This window comes from Rhinolophus ferrumequinum, chromosome 20, assembly GCF_004115265.2.
Source record: "Rhinolophus ferrumequinum isolate MPI-CBG mRhiFer1 chromosome 20, mRhiFer1_v1.p, whole genome shotgun sequence".
Classification (NCBI taxonomy): Eukaryota; Metazoa; Chordata; class Mammalia; order Chiroptera; family Rhinolophidae; genus Rhinolophus; species Rhinolophus ferrumequinum.
The window spans coordinates 20,397,025-20,418,467 of NC_046303.1; the positions used below are offsets into that span (position 1 = coordinate 20,397,025).

At 39.6% G+C, this 21,443-nt stretch overlaps 1 long non-coding RNA gene across 1 annotated transcript; it reads right to left on the reverse strand.

The window, feature by feature from the left end:
* Positions 1-906: 906 nt before the first annotated feature.
* On the reverse strand, positions 907-7,438 carry LOC117012435 (uncharacterized). Its single transcript, XR_004421171.1, has 3 exons — positions 7,357-7,438; positions 3,397-3,486; positions 907-1,678 (listed from the first exon to the last, which is right to left on the reverse strand). It is a non-coding gene; the product is annotated as an uncharacterized LOC117012435 (long non-coding RNA).
* Positions 7,439-21,443: the final 14,005 nt, after the last annotated feature.

The following is a 21,443-nucleotide window of genomic DNA, read 5'->3' on the forward strand; positions in this document are numbered from 1 at the left end:
TGCCTAATTTAAACAATGGCTGTGGCAAATAAGTGTATGAATGCAAACAGATCGTGTTTGCTCAGCTCAGATTGAGGTTATTATATTGCCCGAAGGTTTTTGTTTCCTTCTTCATACACTCTCGCAGAATGCTGACTTAACGATATTATAAATTTATTACTGTGAATATTTTAGACCACATTTTACGATAAGAAACCTGTAGCACTTACTTAAATGATTAGTGAAAGCTTGGGAATTAATTTTTGGATTTTCCTAGTCCTTTACCAAATAACAAGATGGGAAGTGATTGTGTAGGGGTGGGAGTGTGGGAGAGAGAGTGTGTGAGTGTGTGTGTGTGTGTGTGTGTGTAGCAGAAATATAAGAAAGGCGCCCTAGAAGGATGAGGGAGAGCATCAAGATGGTAATTCTCTTTTGTGTGTGTATCATCCAACCACCTCCATTTTCTAAGTTGTTCATGGAGGAATCTCCTTGCTCTCTAGCTTGGTCTGACTATTTGGTATTTCAGATTTCTTGACATACATCAGGATGGAGCTGACCATCATTGCTGAGAAGGTAATCTGTATCTTAACTCTGATGATATACAAACTAGAAGTTTCAAAAAAGGTAGCCTTCCATTTGCCTTTCCCAACTTCCCGGGGTGTTTTGTTCTCTCCTCTTTTCTCATAAGAGAAAACATTTTGGAAAAAAGCAAATGCCACATTATGTTGAGTAATACTAAAACTAAACTGAAGGCAATATTTTCCCCTGGATTTTCAGAGAAATAAACGAATGAAAGAAGGGTGGTGAGTAGTTTTACTTTGAATAAGAAGAGTACATAGTGGGAAATATCAACTGTTAGAATACAGTTTCCAGGTTGCAGACCATTTTTGTATTCCCAACCTCCCCCACCCCAATATACATGACAACGCTAATTCTTTTTTAGAATAGAAATAAAGCCACCTGTTTTTTTTCTCTCTACCATTATTTTCTGTTCCATTTTATTTTTGCTACCTCTTCTTATTTAAAGGACACTTAGAATGATTTACCTCTGTTTCAGAAGTGAGAATTTCATGTGGTGGCTGGATCTGGAGTCTTAAATTAACCCTTCAGCCAGAATGTATTCACTGGAGGGAAAGTATTGTATTGAATTGTCTTGGGTGAATTCTAAACAACTGAGGAAGACTGTTTCCTGTACTAGGCACATAATTTTTGAAAACTCTTGCTCTTAATGTAGTTGGATTGATAGCCTTCAGTCATAAGAAAGCAGCAAGTTTTTGTTACCACACACACACATTTCCCCTCTTTGTGCACACACTGGCTCAGCACATGCACCGATGAGAATTCATGCACAGTTGCAGGTAGCTTTCTCATGGTGGGACACGTTATAACCTAACGTTAAATAGCAGAAACTCACACAATAGGTGCACTTTGCCCCCCAACAACGGCACAAGCTTCTTGCTCCTTCCTTCGGTCTTCAGGCTCATGTTCATAATGGAGCTTTTTAAGGGACACTTGGCCTCTTGCAAAAAAGTCGAGCATTTTGCACATTCCACGGTTTGGCAAACTCAGAACTGGTTATTTTCTCTAGACCGGTATCAAGTTCTTCTCAGGCATATGATTTCACTTGAAGTCCTGCCCAGGAACCCTTCAAAGTGAGCGTTTGTCCCGCTCTCATGATGTCAGGCGGTTTTCCCTGCATCTGTAATTTGAAGAAAAACATACAAACCTGCGGGGAACAAACGCCACGGAAACCCAAACAGAACTCGGTGGGGAGTGGGAGTCTCACCTGCGGCGGGCGCGGGAGGGGACGCGGGCCCAGACTTCCCTGCGTGGGTGGCGGCCAGGCCCGCGCCCTGGGGACAGCGACAGTGTCTGTGCCCTCCTCCGACTGCGTGAACCGCCGCAGGCCCTGCGTCTGGCCTTAGCGCAGAGGCGGCGGCTCCAAGTGTCAGCGGTAGCCAGGGGAGCAGCAGCAACACAGCCAGGCAAAGGCCCACCCTCAAATTTCCAGAGACAGGCCCGCGTTAGCGACACACGGGGGTCGGGAGGGGGATCCCCGGGGGCCACTTTTCCAGAATTTTCTGCGTGTGTCTCTTAAAGCGTGCCCCACCCCCAGCAGCAGCGAAAGTGGGAAGAGAAATCGCTTTCCTCATAATTTCTCAAAGCCGGCAACCCCACTGTTTCCCAGAAACCTCGAAACCGAGCCCTCGAGTTGCAAAAAGATTTATTAATTATCCTTATTTACTGAACAGCAAAAGACAGACCCAGTAAACAGGCCATGGAATACATTTTCCATCCGCTTTTGTCCCAAGGCCCCAGGACGTGAGCCCACTTAATGTTCTCAGCAAATCAAAGCACGTGTCCTTTGAAGAAGGTGTGTAATTGGAGTTTAAGGCATGTATGGAATTCCCAGATGTCTATAAAGTAAGAAGGAGCATGTGGCAGGTCACTGGAAGGTGGGGCAGGTTAAAATCACTGGCACAAAAGTTCCCCTCTTTATATTCTCCTTTATATGGACCAAGGAGATAAGCCTCAGGGAAAGGATGGGACCGGATCCTAAGGACTATGCCACTTCTCCTATCAGAGTCATGGTAACCATGGTAAAAAGCACATGGTCAGAAAAACCTCAAAGAAAACACTCAATTACAGCCGGGATTTCGTGGGCGCCCTGCAATGAGATCGTTTGGGGTTTGCTGCAGCGAGGGCCTCGAATGGCCGTCTTGCTTGTTTACGTGGACTATTTTCTTTTCCTTCTATTTTTTTTCCCCTCCAAAGTTTGTGGATGTGTCTTCGTACTTATGCGTGCGAGGTACGCTGAAGCCAGGGGAACAAAATTCCAGATTGGGTAAAGAGAAAAAAAAGCGTTCTAAAAACATTCATCCCAGAAGGCAGACTTCTTGGGGGAGGGGAGATTGCCAGCGGGTGAAATTAAATTTCTGTTAAAACATGCAGTTTAAACATCTATCTGACGAGCGGATGCTCAGTGAAAAGACAACCGTCAGCACCAGCCGCTCCCCTTTCTCATTTCACTGAGGAATATAAAGATATGGACGAGACTGTAGGATCTAAGCGCGAGTCTGAGCGCAGCTTATTAGGCAGTTGTTTTGTTTTGTTTTGGGTTTGAAACCTGAATCGAACAAACTATGACTTTTCTCCTTGGATTCAAGATGGTGCCCTCTTTGACCTGCACAGTGGAGCCAGAGACGGGAGACGTAAGGATGAGGGTCTGCCAAAGAAACTGGCCCTGCAGAGGTTGGCGCTGGGAGGGGGCAATGTGGGGTCACCTGGGGCTGGGAGCCAGAGTGAGGGGGTCTGGAACAAAGAGCGCCCCAGACTCAGCCACTGAGCCAGGCGGGAGGGGGAAAGGGACGCGCCGGGGGTGACACCAGTGTGACAAGTGAAAAGTTAAGCAGGTACCTGAAGGAAGTTTATCTTGCCCAGATGTTAGGGCTTTTATGAAATGTCACGTGAAGAGAACAGATGTACAACTTGCAAATGGGGCCACGCCTGTAAATACAAGAGAGGCAAAAACTCAGAGGGAAATCCAGGCATAAATCATCAACCTCCTTTTCTAGTATCTATTTTCTCCTTTAAATATTTGCTTCCGGAAAGGGAAGACACACGTTAAATTAAATGCCTGTTTCAGGATAAGTCACAATCTCATCCCTTGCCAGAATCCCTCATCCCCTAAGTGCCTTGGGTGCAGAGGGCTGGGATGGAGGGCAAATTTCTACCTACTCGTTTTCCTTCTTCACATTCCCCATCCCCCACGTTTCTCTCTTGGCTTCTCAAAGACGTTTGATCCTGAGAAACGTATCGGATCTCGGTTTGGAAAAGCTGAAACTAATCAATTGCCTTTTGAAGGGGTAGAGAGTGATAAGAAGAGTGAAGGAATGCCAGGCCTGACAGACCCAAAACCTCCAAGATGCTCAGATGGGCTGAAAGATGAGCGGTGATCCCTCCCTCCTGGGGCGGGGACCCAGCGCGCTGGGGATCCCAGCTGCCCATGGGGTAGGGATTGTTTTTTAAACCAAGTTAAATCATCGGTTTGATTGCAATGGATTTTTTTTAATGAGTTGTACAGATAGGAGACTTTTTTTTTCTCTATGCAAGAAGGAAGTTCACTTTATAAACAAAGTTAAAATGAATTAGCAATTGCCCAGTTGTGGGAGACAGTCCAATTCCTTTCTCTGTATTTAAGAGATATGTTCAAAGAGGTTGTTGTGAATATTAACATGTGGCACAGCCCTGGGTCTCCGCACATATTAAGGTTTTAAATATTTGTTCATAATACTTTTAAGACTATACATTAAATGAACTGCTGTGGCTCTTATTTAAATTTAAATACAATACTATTCCTAAGTCTGTTAAATTGACATTGCACCTGGCTTTTAGTTATATAGCCACCCATACAGCTCTCTACTTTAAACAAAATTTAGAAGTTGGGAAGTTGGAGTATTTCCTTCCACAATATTAAATCTAAGTTTACTGTCAGGGTTTATCTTATTCCTCTTTGGGTTTCCAAAAGCCTGGTCAGAAATGAAAGATATTCAAAGTGATCACATTTGCTTTAAGGATTGACAGTTTTAAAAATGCACAAGACCACATAAGCATCTTTTCACTATATGGCATTTAATCTAAATACCCATCCAGCCATCCTGGGAGGAACTTAACCTTGATTTATTACCTTTGAGTGCATATCATATCTGGTTATAGACCCCAAAGCATCCTGGACAAAGACCTCAGATCCTGCCCCTCTGGGTTTGCCCAGCCTAGAGGAATGTTGGGTTGGACCCCAATACCCTGACACTGCTATGGAAAGCTTTCCTCTCCGGCTCCCAGACCTCCATTTCTAAACATAGTACTAGACAAAAGTTTATACATCTTGTCTTCTTTTGTTCCTGACACTTAACACCAACCAAAGAATTGTTACTGTTGTTGAAAACCAATGTGCTGCTAACAGAGACCATCTCAGTACTGCAAGTTTAGCCATGACAACGAACCTTTCAGAGAGGTCTGTTGATGCACCACTACACCAATGTTCTCTTCCTATTCCTGAGGCAGAAGCCTACCTTCCAGGGCAGCGTTCTTTAAAATGTTATAAATCCCCTTTTCACCCGATGACAGAAGGAAATTTCTGTTAGCCTCTTGCTAAGGTTGCCTCTCGCCTCATTCCACCCTTGACTTCTTTTGCTACCCCCCATCAACACACACCTTTTAAAACTTCTAACTCTGTAACCTATAAAAGAGACCTGGAGCAGAGAATCCTTCCTCTTCCTTCTCTCCAGGCTCCGACTGAGTGAAACTTAAAACACATCTCATAGATCAGCTTTCTTTCTCTGAAGTTAGGCACAGTCCACGACCCGGATTTTCAAATTGCCCAGGCTGGAGTCTGCAATATTTAATCCAGTCAGCTATTAAATGTCCTCCGGCTAAATCAAGAGTATAAGACTCCGTACAGGGATAATGATACCAAGAGCTTTTTGGGGAAGAGAAAGGAGCCGGGGAGGAGGTGGACGATTCCAGGGATCCTTTGATTTGGAAAATCCTGTTTTTAGAACTGTCAGAGTAATAACAAAGCAAAGAAACATGAAAGAACAACTCTTTGTTCCAGGATATGGTTTTAATGAAATACTACTACCACACACACTGGGAAAAAAAAATCTATTAATAACCGCTTCTGAGACTGCACTTTTCCTTTACCTATTAGGGACTAGGAGGTTCCGTAACGTGATCCCCTCCCCTCTACCCCTTTCCTGCCGCCTCCTTCCCTCCTCAATTAAGCCGAAGTGGTTGTTCTGAAGAGTCCCGGCCCGCAGATAACCGCGGACTGACTATACCCTCCGCATCCCGGCTTCTGGCCCCTTCTCTGAGCAAAGTCAGGCCCCCGGGGACTTGACTGCGAGGGCTTGGGTTTCTCCCTTCCGAAGGCGGCACCCGCACTTTGGGAAAGACTCTCCTGGTCCCTGGCTGGAGCCCTACTTAGAACCCCAACATGTGTGGCACCAATGGGATGACGTGCCCTACATCTGCCTTCCTTGGCTCTCATATGACCCTGTCCTGCGCTTCTTTTTGTTTTTGTTGACGTAAAACCCCGGAGGGGCTGCAACTAATATAGCAAACGGGGCTGGGGGTGGGGGAGAGGAGCATATTGGCAGGGGGTGGAGATCACCAGAGAAAAGGCAACAGCATTTGGGAAGGGGGGTTGAGGGGTGGGAGCAACCTTTTAGGCAGCGGGGACGAGGCATTTTAGCAGCCGTGTCTGTCATCTGTAGCGGGGGTTAGATAAAACCGTCCCTGATCAAAGAGGTGCGTTCATAAATCACGCGTAAGAAATGGATCTTGAGGAGTAAACGACACGTGTCGAATAATCTCAGTTTGGGAGTCCGCTGGCCGCCAGTGTGGTTCCTAAAGCCCCCTCTCGTGGTACCCGCTTGGCCAGCGCATCTCCCTGCGGGGAATGTTTGTGGAGGGAGGTCTCTCCCCGCCCCCCACCTTCTCCCCGCCGCCCCCTAGCTTCCGCTACACACACTCTCCGCCGGGCCATCCCAGCTCCAGACTTGAGATTTACATACAATCGATTGACTTTGGGTTGACCAAGGAAGCCGTGGGAAATAAGTTGGGGTCCTTTTCATTTCCGAGGCGAGAAAGTTGCGCTCTCAGCCTCGAAGACCTGTCCCGTCCAGGTCCCCACTTAATGTCCTCATCCCTCACGGAAACTTGCAAAGTTTTACAGTGTAAATGTAACGTCACCCGGAGAGTTCAGCGAGAGCAGAAATCTCCTGGGCGGGCGTTTTCTGTTCCTAGTTTTGTTAAATCTCGGACGAACAGTGCTTTGCACGGTGTTTTGCCGCACTAGTGTAATGTGGAAGAAGCGGTTGCTGTCCTCTAAACTAGGACCTACAGGATTCTCTTTCTCTGTCTCCCACCTCCCAAGCCCCGGACTCTCTCGCACCTGCTTCTCCGGGTTAAAAAAATAAGTGAAAGCGAATGTCCAGTCCCGCATGCTAAGCGCTCCGGCCAGCTGTTCCCAGGGACCCCAACACGTATTTGGCGAGTTTCGCAGCGCTGTGGTTGGCTAGCTCCGCTAAAGGAGTTGACAATGCTAAGAAAAGATAGAGTTTGTGAATCTGTGCAGGGGATTTACAGCGACAAATGCCCCTTACCCCTTCCTTTTGCCTCGGCTTTAGCATCCTCCAGATAAGTAGGATTTCGCTTATAATAGGTGTTTATGGTTCCAGGAATTGCACTTTGATCTAGGATTTTGGGGGTGGAGTGTCTAAGGGGTCTCTAGACGCTTGTCTGATTTGAATGCTTTTCAGGATGATTTATGGCAAAAGGCTCCTTTCTGACACTTCCAGATGCCAAAGCTCTTACCTTCCAGGAAGGGGCGAGGGAAACCTGCTTCCAAATTGCCGGGCTGATGGGAAGCCCGAGCGCCTACCGCACCCGTCTGCTGGTCACTCTAGACTGACCTTGTGCACCAGCCTTGCTCTGGAGCAGCTGATAACCTTTCCCCGCCTTCCAACTAACGAGGAGGGAGGGACCTTCTTTTTAAGATGACAAAACTATGGAGGGAAATCAAGTCACCCTCCTGTAAAGTGAGTCTCTTGCAGTTAACTCTATTTTGTGTAATTAACCACCTGCTCCCGCCCCATTGGTGGTTTGGTGTTAATACGATTTGACCCCTAAATGTGAAACGGGGCGGGAATGAGCCTTCCGTTGGGACCCCTGGTGGTTTCACCCTCGGCCTCAATCCCTGGCCGCTGCCGCAGGGAACGCAATCCCGGTTCCCGCGGGGCGGAGACCCGGGCAGCGCTCGGAAGCTGCCGGGGCACTGGGGGGAAGCAGGCGCTGTCTTTCCGAAAGCTCCCTGCAGGCTCTGAACGGCCAGGCGAGGCCAGGAAAAATAACCCTCCCGACTCGATTACTGCGAGCTCCACCAGGAAGCTGAAAAGTTGAAATGTGCGCCACGGCAGGGGGGTAGGTCAGGCTGGGCGGACGCTAGCACGATTTTAGGGGACCCCCTAAGGCTGGCGGAGCTGAGAACCCACTGCACACATTTGTCAACCTGAAGTTAAAGGTGGGTCGGACCCGCAGTAGCCTCCATCGGACGCTTTCCCCAAAGGAAACGAGGTTTTCCAGATATTTCTTCTACTTCGAAATGTAACAGATTGAGGACTGGGGAGGAGGAACTTTGTTTTCTTTCTTCTTTCCCAAGGTGAAGGCAAATTAAGCAAAGAATTAACCGCGCAGGCTTGATGACCAGTGGAGAGGAGGGTCGAGGCCAGGGCACTGCTAGTGAATACGGACAAAGGAAGCTTTAGCCCTGAGTGATATCCTGGTTATTTGCTTAGAATCCCACGAGGCTGAGAATCTGTAATATTTAGGGAAGAGTGTCTGACTGTTTCAGTCTCTTTTCATGAGCTGCCACCCTCCCCCCCCCCCCAGGTCCCTTCGATATTACTAATTTGAAGCGCTTTGCTTTCCCAATTGCAAAATAAGCCTGATGTCCTGGGTGAAAGAGAATGGATTAACTCGAGAGCCTTTTAAAGAATCGTATTTTCCAATGCACAAGCTTTCTTCATTCTTCATAACGTTACAAAACAAGGAACCAGATCAGTTTATTGGTTTATGTAGAACCGATCCTGATTTGATAAGCTTAATCATATGACAAAAGGCACACTGATAACTCCCTCCTCTCTCTCAAAGGACGGCCTGAGAGTGTTTAAAAGTCACCTTTTCCTAGAGTTCCAATCACTACATCAAAAGGCTCAGGTCACCTCTTGTCTTTTCTGTATGTATATATTCAAGAGCATAAAAATATTAAATAAAAAACTTTCCCAACTTCAAACCTATCAAATGTTTAACAGCTGAAGGATATTCATCTTTAGGAGGCAGGCCAAAATGCCAATAAAAATTTAATTATTTCTGAAACATATGGGAGCACTTACAAGAACCAAAATGTGATACTAAGTATTGATATTGAGAGGAAACCGAACAATATACTTTCATATTTGCTGGTCAAGACCTTATACTCCAAAAAAGTTCCACAAGCCACAGAAATTTTTATTCTTCCTGACAGGGTTTCTAAAACTAGCATGAAAGACAGGTTGGTGATCAAAGGGGTCATCTGTATTCTGTGTAAGGAGAAATTAGTGTTGAACTCCTATGCGTTTGGCTTTGTTTTTCTGTAGAAGACTGTGATGTCTATGGTAGCAAATATTATTTAATTGGGGGATGGAGGAATGTGCACATCGATGTAGCCATTTTTTATTTTTAATAGCTCATGCTAATTACCTCCTGAAATGTTTCATCCAAATATTCTTTCCCATCTACAATTCTGCCATATTGAGAGATGGGGCTTTACACTGCAAGGTGACACTGGTGGTGTTATTCCTGTAATTGGCTGTGATAAGCAAGACTGATGTGTGACTTGGAATAATCTCCGAAATATAAGTAGGGTCTCTTAGGTAGCTACTTTTTCCACTTATGAGCTACAGCTTCTTTTCCACTTACAGCTTCCATAGGACTTTTGATTTCTTAAAAATGACATCAAACTTTAACTGTTGAGTTGCAAGTTAATCAGCCGGTAGTCTCCTGCTTTTGAACCAATGAGGTGATAAACCCTGATAGGTGGTTTGACCTCATTGTCAGTGTTTCCAGTTTTCCCTGTGGAAATGCCTTCCAGAGTTGCTTTGGGTACCTGGTTATCTGCTTCCCTAGAGAAGAGGTTCTCAGTGTCAACATTAGCCTGATGGTGATGTATATACCTTCCTTGATTGGTTTCCGTCGGCCTCTACCATTGGAATAATGTCTTCATTTCTCTCAAAGTATAGATTCATTTAATTCAATCGTTTAATTTAGAGCAAAGGACTCTGAAGTCCCAAGTGTTTAAGATATTTGCCAAAGACTAACTGGGCCTTGTCCAGTGTTCTCTATACTTAAGAGCATGTGTTCAGATTTTAAGCAGGATAGTAAATTCCAGAATTGGCATGAGTACTGGAATTACCTATTATCTTCCAGCTGAGAAACTATTCCTCAAAGCTCACTATCTTTCTCTTTCACTACAAAGTTTTGCATAAACAAAGCAGATAACAAGACCATGACTGTGGCTTTATAACTGAAGCTGGACACTACTCTGTGTATAGACATTATACCTGGTAAGTTGTAAAGGCCAGGATCCCAGTTACCTTTTCATATCCTAAGAATCAAAATGAGTATGTCTTAATATCCACTGAAAATTCTAAGAGTAATATTATGAATACATGTGCCTTTCAGAGTACTTTTTACTTTATTTTGATTTTTGCAATTACTGATACAAAGACTTGTTTGTGGAAAAATGCCTTGAGAACATTGTATTTGCCTTTTTAAGGATAATTACCACTAAGAATACTCTTATGAATTCAAGACTGATGGAAAAAAAAAAAAGATAATTTAACTAGCATGTGCAGAAACTTTGTTGGGCAGAAAAACCAGGAGTGCAGTTTGCCCCATGGAGTGATTGTGGAATGAGGCAGAACCAGAGGAGAGTGGTCATAAGTGGGTTTTCCTACTCTGTGCAAATGATCCCAGAGGCCTTTTTAATTTGTGATCTGTGATGCTATTATTATGTCTGACATGCTTTCCTAGTGGGTTTTGTTTTCATGAGTTACTGATGCAGAGAATAACCTGAAATGAGATTGTAGGTAGCACGATTCAGCAAAATAACCTAGGTAAAGAGTGTGTGAACTTATTCGAAAGTACAGCCATGAGAGACTCATTTTCTTCTGTGAAAGGTCTACTCAACTGTCTGATTGCACAGCTAGAGTTAAATATCATATAGATCTGCAGAAGCAATTTCTAAATGTTCACTCTTTCCCAAGCACTTTTCACCAAGTGACAGTCTGCGTGGGTGGCCACTATGACACTGCCTTCAATTAAACAAAAGCATAATTATTCAGTCAACAAACATTTCTTGAGGGTCCCCTTATGGTCTAAAGTTTATGTAGAAGTGACTATGTCATGCTCATCATAACAAACAAAGGAGCCTCTACTCACAGAAGGCTGGTCTCACCTGTGGATATTTGCTGCATGTGCACTGGAGGCCCGTACAGTGGTTACTTCCCCTGACTTTTCTTTGATATTCTGGGGTGGTGCAGAAATTAGGGCCCCCCCTACCTGTGGAAATATAGGAATGGAGAGGCACCTCCATTCAAAGACTGGTAACTTTACAACAGACAGAAGTGAGTCCAAGAACATTTTTTTCTTTGGTCTTTGCTAGTTTTCTTTCTTTTCAATGCACATTCATCAATATGTAGCAACATCTTATAGATTAATAGTTGCTTATTAGACTTTAAGCTTTCTGTTGACAGTTGCCTATCCAGCTCACTACTATAAGCCCAGCACCTTGCTTAGCACCTGTCACATGGCATTTTTGTGCATTTGAACTAACGTCTCCATTATACTAATAGGAAACCCAGGCAAAGAGGCAGAATCCTCATCGAAAAGAACCAAAAATGACAACATGACAGTCCCATACTATTATGGTGGGGGAATTCATATAGTTGTCTCTCAGGTTAACGTTTAGAATGAAAATCCAAGTAATTCCCAAAAAAGACATTTATTAAGACACTGAGATTCACACATTTATTTTAACTTAAGTATTTTAGAGTGCTTTTCTGGACGGAGCCCACAGCTGCCATTTGCCTATGATTTCTTTGTGTGACTGAGTAAAGGGACCCTTTTGTCCAGTGCATAAGGCTCACCTGTCCGAGCAGGGCTGACTTCAGGACTCATTACCCCATGGACCAAGTGCCCTTTATCAGTAAGCATCCCTCACAACTATATGTAGCAGCCTTGGCACCCCAAAAGCAATAGTTGTCAAATTTAATAAGGCTAGCTTTTATTATCAGTGCATTTTCTTGTCTGTGAAATTGATTCCACTTGATTTCTATAAAGGACCCAAAGATTTGCCACATGTGCTTCTTAAGCAAATTGGGGCAGTCTATCCAGAAGCTTCCCCTCTCCTGATCCAGCCAATTGGGGTTCCATTTTTTATATTCCCGTGCTATGAACAACTCTACATTGCCCTGTCACCCCCTAAAACAGCATAATCACTGATAACTAAACTGTTCATGCCAGTCTATATCTACTGAAAAACTGAAATTCCAAGTTAGTTACTTACTGCATGTATGCACACATTATTCCAAAGCCCAGACTGGTGGTTTAGAGATTCAAATATAATTGATTGTGAATTGAAAAGAGGCATTCTAAAAATATTTTAAATTTGGTATGATTACTATGAATGGAGAAAGCTGCTTCTCCACCCCCATTCTTCTCCAGCCTTCCCCCCGACTCCAGGGATGCGGTGAGCTTGTGTAATTTAAGGCAGGTGGTCCACATAGTAGGCTGACCACAGAGGATGAGAGAGTGTGCATTTGATACCCTGACTGCTGCTCTTTAATAGACTTTAAATATACTATGACTATTATTTGGCTTTTGGCTATTACATTTATTTTCACTTTCTTTCAAAGGCTTCTCTCTTTCATTTCATCATTTTCCACGCACTGAAATGTAACCCGGGTCCAATGGCACCAAATAGAGGATTTATCTATATTGTCATCAAACTAAATGCAAACGAAATATCAAAGGGGAGCAGAAGGCACCCTTATATTTGGCTCTTGAATGCTGACAGAAAATACATGCATTTTTCTTTGCCTAGGTAATAATACTTCATATATATATATATATATATATATATATATATATATATATATCCTTTCATCTGAGATTCTCAAAGGCCTTCAAGATGTGATTTGGGTCTGGCATTCTTCAGCTGGCTGCCCTTTGTCTCTTTCAGTAAGGAAACATTCCTGTTGGGTGTAGTTTCATAACTGAACTTTCACTTGGGCATGCATATTCAGAGGTCCAAGGGCATTGAATGTTTCTTGAACAGATCAAAGAAATGACCAGTTATGACATTCTCAAAACAACCCTGAGAGGAAGATGGGTGGCAAAGGCGATTATCTAATTTGCAGGTAGAGCAGTTGTGACACAGCAGGTTAAGTGACTCACCTGAGGGCACACAGTGCCGTCTTTGTTACTGTTGAAAACAGTAGTAACATCAACCAGACCAATAGCATGGCTGTGTTCCTTTGACATCCCACCTACCTGCTCCTTCTAGTTTCAGAATGAAAATCTTTATGAAATGGCACCCTTGTGCATATAAGAAAAAGATTCCAATACAAGGGAGGAGAACAGAATAATAACTTTAGAAATGTTGAAGATAAAGACGTGTGGGCCTTACTTCTCCAGAAAAATCACACAGCTTCTAAGTCAAATTAGTGAGTGTAAAATATGAAAGGAATATCCCTTGCACATAGAAAGTGGAAGTGTGATCTTTCAGTTCCATTCCTAATAAGTAAGAGAGCATTGTGTTGATTTCAGCCAGGGAGAACAGATATGTTTAAAGAGAACTTTAATTCTTTAACTAAGCTACTAGCACATTTTACAACTTAAAAGCATTTTCCACTAATATCTTATCTATAACTATCTTTTTTTTTCCTGGAATTTTGTTTTGCTTTATTATCTCCAAACACAGTTATTAGTCTGAAGAGCCCTGAAGTCTAGATTATTTCTTCTTGGCATCACTATATGATTTACTGTTTACTCAATGTTTGACAATTCTGACTATGATATCACTTAATATTTGTGTTTTTAATATCCTCTTAGGACACATATCATAATTTACCTTTAATTTTAAAATTCATTGTAAAGTTTGGGCAGGGATTCCCAATTCTGCTTTTGAATGGAAAGTAACTTCGGTATTTTATTCCAGTAAGAAAAGCTAATAAAAGGAATATATATATTCATATATATGTATATTCATCTATATATATATAAATTGATGAATATACATATGATTATATATATATAAATTGATTATATATGTGTGTATATATATATATATATATATAAATTGATGTGGTATATATACACAATGGAATACTACTCAGCCATAAGAAAAGATGAAATACTGCCATTTTTGACAACATAGATGGATTTTGAGATTATTATGCTAAGTGAAATGAGTCAGACAGAAAAAGTCAAGAACCATATGACTTCACGCATATGTGGGATATAAAACTGAAAGCAACAAAAGAACAAGACAAACAAATAAAGGAATATGTACACATTTTTAATAGAGAATATGTCATAATAAATGAGTCTATAGTTTTTATGTGAGAACAATTATATGTTTGAAATGAAACAATTTATTCAATTAAATTTTTTTGTTTTGTTTTTCTTTCCTTTTTTATATTCATTTTGACTTTTTAAGTGGAGCCTATCTTTCATAGCAAAGGATTATTATAAAAAGCCAAAAAAAAGTTCTACAACAATATCATACATCCTGAAACTGTCATTAGTCCATCTTACTGTTAGTTATATATAAAAAGAAACAATTTCTGGGTCCGTGTCTTCCTATTTTTCTAATTTCTATTAGAAATTCTGATATAAGATATATAATTTAGAATGTTGAGAAAAGGCTGTTCCATATATAACATTGAGTTTACCATATCAGGGGTGGAAATCTCAAAGTGATATGCCCATTTTCTTTATCTGTACATACCATCTAGATTCTCAGCTTAGTTTTGATCTGCTCCAAAAGAAATATGCATAAACAAGCAGGAATAATGTTGAAAACAATAAAAAACTTGATTATTTTACTTTGCTTGAGACTGAGAGTCTAGAATCTGTACTGCATTTTGCCATTGTTGGTCCTTCTCTTCCATGCAATTTCCATTACTCTGTGCTCTGTCTACCAATGAGGCCACGTTTGAGAAAGAACGTGAAGGTTTAACAACATGAAACAATGAAAAATGCTTAAGAAGTTTAGCTGTTTTACTAGATAATCTAAGCATGGTTTTGCTCTTCTTTTTCTTATGTAATCAAACCCTTAATGTTGTCTTTTTCATTGGCATACGTATCTTTGTTTTGAGATTATGTGGTCTTCTTGCATTATTCTTTTTGCCCTAAATTAAGTCCCTTTTCTGATGAGTAGTTGGATTAGTTTAGGGCATAAATGAAAAAAGAAGAACAAGTCCAGTCTAAGCTCCACCACTTATTACCTGTGTTATTTTCCAATTAACTGAATTTATCTGGATTGGGGAAGCGTGGTACATTGTGTCACAAACAATATCGTTCTGTCATTGTATGATTTAATATCTCTGGTGATGCTTCAATAAAGTACAATTTTAAATTACCATTGTAAATTAACTTGTCAAGAAATTTTCTGTCAGATGCGAAATTTTAAATCTATAAGATCAATTAAAATGTTGTATTTTCTAAAACTATAACAAAATTGTGAGGTGAAGCTTTATTTAAAAATATAAAAATGCTTCTGAACTTCCAATTATTATAATTAAAAAATAAAAACTTGATATCTGCTAGTACAAAAGCAGTGATAAATCAGTAACATCTCGTTGCTTTTAAAAGTCATTTGCTAATAATTTTACTTCACTATTTTCTTGTTAAAAGAAAGCATTTATTATTAATCCCATAAAGTGAAGATTGAGTCTAAAGTCATTCAAAAAATATCTTGACTAATCAATATTAATCCTATTTAGCAGCTCATAGCTATATTATATGCCTACGATAATGAGTTTGTGTTTACCTAACAATTAACATGCTTATTATTGCTAATGAAAATGATAGATACAAAAATGTATATTGGCTACAAGATGTCTTTAAAATATTAGTTCACAATTCTTCATCAAAATTTCCTTTGTCACATATGACATCAAAGTGAGGGTTTAAAATTTGGGATTCATGCTCTGAAGTATTTCTGTTTCTTGTTTTGTTTTGTGGTCACTAACCACAGAGAAATTTGTCTTTTTTACATACGCTGGAAATAATTTACTGCTTTTAGAAATATTAAACCACACACACAAAAAAAAAACCCCAATGTTAAAGAAACATTATGGGTCTTCTGAAGCACTCAAAAAGCCCGGAAATTGAGAGTTAATGCAGAAGCTCTGATCTGGCTCTATGTCCAAGGGACGTCAGGACCTCTGAAGAATGACAGGTAGTACTCAGTTCACATATATGTCAAAAGTAAAAAAAAAAAAAAGTATTGGCAGGATGATGCGGTAGAAGACACACATGGTTAGTACAATTTATCTGAGACACTATGTTCACATTTACTTAATATAAAATTATATTATTCATAAACACCAATTCTTGTCTAATCTTAATACAGACACAAAAGTCACAAATTCAAAAGACTTCTAAAATGACAATGTAGATTTTGATCTGTGGTGTAGATGGGTTTAATGGTATAAACTTGACAAAAATTATATTCTCACATGAGTGTTTAGAAGTACTGTTCACTTGTATAATCTTTGCTTATAGTGTATGGGAGAAGCCATGCTTTCAAACCCATCTATTTTACTGATCTCCAGAGGCCAGAGATTCAGGTCTCAGGAAATAAAGTCTCCTTTATGTACACAATTCAGAAGGCAAAAGTTCAATGATTGTGGAGAATATATTTTTAAGTGTTGTTTTTCAAACATTATTTTACAAACAATTACATAGAAACTGAAATTCATTAATCAATGAAGAGATCAGATTTATGTTGATGAAACATTTAATCTGGTTTGTTGTTATATTGCATTGAATTTATTCTTCAAAAAATTATACTTGCTTGTTGTTTCCATTTTAATACTTATTATTTAGTGCACAAAACACATTTTGAATTTTAATAAGAACATCTATATTAAAAGTGGTTTTACTTTAAAAGAAATTATCAAATACATAATTATCACAATTTAACTTAATTTATAGCAAAATATCTCATTGGATTATGTACAATGATTTAAATTTTTAATATCTGAAAACATAGAATGACTGACAGTTCTTGAATTATAGATATACTTTTAATGGTATTCTTCAAAGTGCATTGTCACATAACAGTAACAGCATACCTTTAAAAGTATTTCTGTTGAGCTGGAGTTTTTTCAAAAGAATTAAACAATGACAATTAATTAATTAATGAACACATTGCTTCATTTATAGCCATATTATTTGCTTTCTTTGTAAATGATCAAGAAAGGTGGTAAAAACCAAATGTATCAGTTATTTAGTGTAAGCACATTTGGAATCATAAAAATAAAGATGAATTAACATGAATTTTAGAAAGTATAGATGGCTTCCGATTTTAATTAAGAAAAATAATTTTTGTTTTTTCACATAAACATTACCTGCCCAAATACAATTTTTCATTTTAGAGCTGTATCTGTTTTAAAAGCAAATTGACTATAAGAGTGAGACATAACGGATGATATAGTTAAGAAATACTTTTTCTCAATATACAACTCAATTTATTGAAAACTGATAATTTGCCAGCCTATACTAGAGATTTCAGAAAATACTGGTAAAATAACAAACATTTAATGAGAAATATTTCACAACCTATTAAGCTAGGAGTTAAATTATTTTTATACGTTGTAAAAGATTAATTGTTACATTCTAAAAATAATCGCCACATTGATTGAATCTTTATGTATTAATTTAGATCTAAAATCTCATTTTCTATACTTGAATATAGAAATATTTAAAATACATTGTTGAATAAAGATTATAGAATGAAGTATTTCCAGATTCCAGAGCACAATTATAATTTTTCACATATTACAAATCATAGATTTGATTGGGTTGTAGTTTGTGTGTAAATAAATAAATTATTCAGTCTGCTTTTGAACATAATTTACCCCATAAACACAGGAAACATGTTACCAGGGAGAAAAATACACGAACAAAAGTTGTCATAATGCACTTCTAAAAATTAAACTTTATAAGCTTAAAAATCAGAGCTTTACAAATAAAAGGCATTTTGCCTTTCTATTCTGGTCTTAAAGGAGGACATTTGACACATTTACATGGCAAACTTAGTCAATGTTTGGAAATGCTTTCTAGTGGCCAAAAGCTGTGTATTTCCTTCTGTTGACCTGATTTTTTTCTTCCAATAAAGTTAATTAATAGAAGATGCATCCAACAGGATCATTGCAGATGTGCACATACTGCAGTGCTAATTGCTCTTATTTTTTTACAATCCAGTCCCGCACATGCTTTAATTTATATTTGCCTGAGTTAGCTTTTTAGTGAATTAGCGGCAGTCTGCCACACACTGAATAGTAATGTGCTTGCATCACTCGATTATCTCAGATGCATTATTGTCTAGAATCCATGCTCCTAATTTCCTTACCACCCACACCCATCTCTTTCCTCTGTTTGGAAGGCTGATTTGTGTTAAGAAGGGACCACCAAGCTATTAACTCTAGGACATAACTAGCATTGTTCCCAGAGAACGGGAATTATGATCATATCACATTTTAACTCTTCCACCAGCATTATCCTTGTTTCTCCAATGCTTTCAAGAGGCAATAACTCCAAATGCCTCGCATGGAAATGATAAACTGCCTGTTGTGCCTTTTCTTTGAAGGAGTTCTCCTGCAGAGTATCATATTTAAATAAATTGCCATTGAGTTTAGCAAGCAGTACAATCATGCCCATTGAGGTGGAGTCTTTTGATCATATTTTGTAATGCAATCAAGGATCATATGAGGATTCTGGAAGAGGCCAGCCTTTGCTGTGTGCTAAATAGGCGACAGGAGACAGAAAACATTAATTGCCCTGAATCCCACTGACATAACAAAGCACACCTGTGTCCCAGATAGTACAGGCCCTAAGGCAGTGGTTACATGTACCATCAGAGTAACTCTTTGTCCTTGATTGATCAGTAATTTCAATCAAACTACCAGATTAAAAAAAATGTTGATATATTCAAATTGTCAAAAAGGTCAAATGTGTGACACAAGCACAGCATTTATGTATTTTTGTGTAATGGAACTCACTAGATGGGAGCAGGATACCTGGGTTCTAGGTCCAACTAGTTGATTCAGTTTGGACAGCTCTGCCACTAGTCACCTCGTCTCTCCCACCCCTCAGAAATCAGTAGGAATAGACCAATAATTGCCTACTTACTGAAACAGTTGTCTTGAGGGTTACATGAGAGCATGGTTAAGGAGCACTTTAGAAATATAAAGCTTTTTGCAAACGTACTATTCTGATGACTATATGGATATGTGTGGCATGGACCGTATACGAATAGTGTACCATTCTCATTACCTCTTTGCAAATATCTTTACAATATTAATCTTTCTGGCAAAAAGGACTTGGGGGATCTTTCATCTACCAAAAATACAGGGTCACTCATAGGGAATTGCTAACCAACAGATTAACTGAGGAAACTTGGGAACACTGCTGAACTTCAGTTAATAGATTTAAAAGGAGGCAGCAGATGTGGAAGTGGGGGCTTGTAAGGAATTTCCTGCTCTGCTGGCCCAGCATTCCAACTTTCTGTTACACTCTGAGAAATCACTAAGAAAGAACTAGCCGATACCATCCCAAATGATTTCCTGCTGACAGATATTGTCTAGTAACCTGTTACCCTCTCTGCCCTTTTTTTTTTTTTTTTTTACAGTACAGGAGAGAGAAATGACAGAGAGGAATGAAAATTTGAGAAGTAATTAATAAACATAGATTTTTTTCAATCTCCACTAACATAGTTTTGCAGTTTAAATCTCTCTCTCTCCCCCAGGAATAGGATAGGCTTTTTTATATTTCATGCAGTGAGATTTCAAAAATTCAGCTGGAAATATCTTTTTTTCTTCAAAATATTTCTTCACTTTCATAAAGAAAAAATGTAGAGGTCTACTCCTAGTCTGATAACCTTACCTTTCTGTTAAAAGGGAAAAACAACCAAAGGGACTAGAGCAGGAAAGCACATCTTTGGTCCTAGAGGGTGAAGAGTGAGGCTTTTCATAAATGTTAAACAATATTTATTCTGCATCCTTATTAAGAGCTGAAGTCAAATAACCTGAAAAATAAATGACTGAGAAGCAAATGGGCTAAATGGCTTTCGTATTACTTTGGACCCTGTATTAGTTAGCTAGGGCTGCCATGACGGAGACTCACAGATTGGGCTTAAACAACAAAAAAGTATTTTCTCACAACTCTGGAGGCTAGAAGTACAATATCCAGGTGTGGCAGAATTGTTTTTTTTCTGAGGACTCTCTCCTTGGCTTGTACAAGGCTGTCTTCTCCCTATGGCCTCACATGGTCTCTCTTCTGTGTTTCTATGTCTTACTCTTTTTTCTTCCTTCCTTCCTTCCTTCCTTCCTTCCTTCCTTCCTTCCTTCCTTCCTTCCTTCCTTCCTTCCTTCCTTCCTTCCCTTTGTTTTATTTCTTAATTGAGGTGTAATTAACTTACAACATTATATTAGTTTCAGGTTTGCAACATAATGCTTCAATATTTGTATACATTGGAAAATGATCACCACATCAAGTCTAGTAATATCTGTCACCTTACATAGTTACAGACATTTTTTTCTTGTGATGAGAACTTTTAGGATTTACTCTCAAATATGCAATATGGTGCTCTTATCTATAGTTACCATGCTGTACCCATCTCCATGATTTATTTATTTTAGAACTGGAAGTTTGCACCGTTTGACCCTCTTCACCTGTTTCTCCTATTGCTCCACCCCCCTCACCTTTGGCAACCATCAATCTTTTCTGTATCTATGAAATTGTGTTTTTGTTTTGTTTTTGTTTTGCTTCATTTTTAAAATTAGGTTCCACATATAAGTGAGATCATATGGTATTTGTCTTCCTCTGTCTGACATATTTAATTTAGCATAATGCCCTCAAGGTCCATCCACGTTGTTTCAAGTGCCAAGATTTCCTTCTTTTTATGGCTGAATAGTATTCTATTATATATATACACATCACATTTTCTTTATCCATTCATCCATGGATGGACACCTAGGTTATTTTTAATTTCCTCTTCCTATAAAAACACCAGCTATATTGGGTTAAGTACCACCCCAATGACTTCATTTAATCTTACCTCTTTAATAACCCTATCTCCAAATAAAGTCACATTCTAAGGTACTGGGGGTTACAACTTCAACATATTGCAAGAACACAATTCAGCCCATCACAGACTCCTTTTTTTGTCTGAAATACCTTGAGCAAGAAATCTCTTCCCTGGATTCCTACTGACATTGCCAAAAACTTTAAATGTATTCAATTTGCAACCCTGACAATTATAGGTTAGTTTCCTAGGAGATACATTGACAAGACTTTTGGATTAAAAAAAAATAGTTGGAGTAATTAGGCAAAAAAACTGAATTAAAATCAGAAGTTGCCACCTAGGATATGATGAAAAAATGTTTAAATCTAAAAAACTATTTTTTTCCATTTATATAAGAGGAGAGCTACTTCAAATGTCTGTTCCTTCTTGTTTAATCCACACAAATATCCATAGCCCCACCTACAACCTTGCCTGACATCTCCCCATAGTCTTTGTTTCTTACCCTAACCTCATAGCCCGGAGCCTCTCATCCCCACCCTGTTTCACA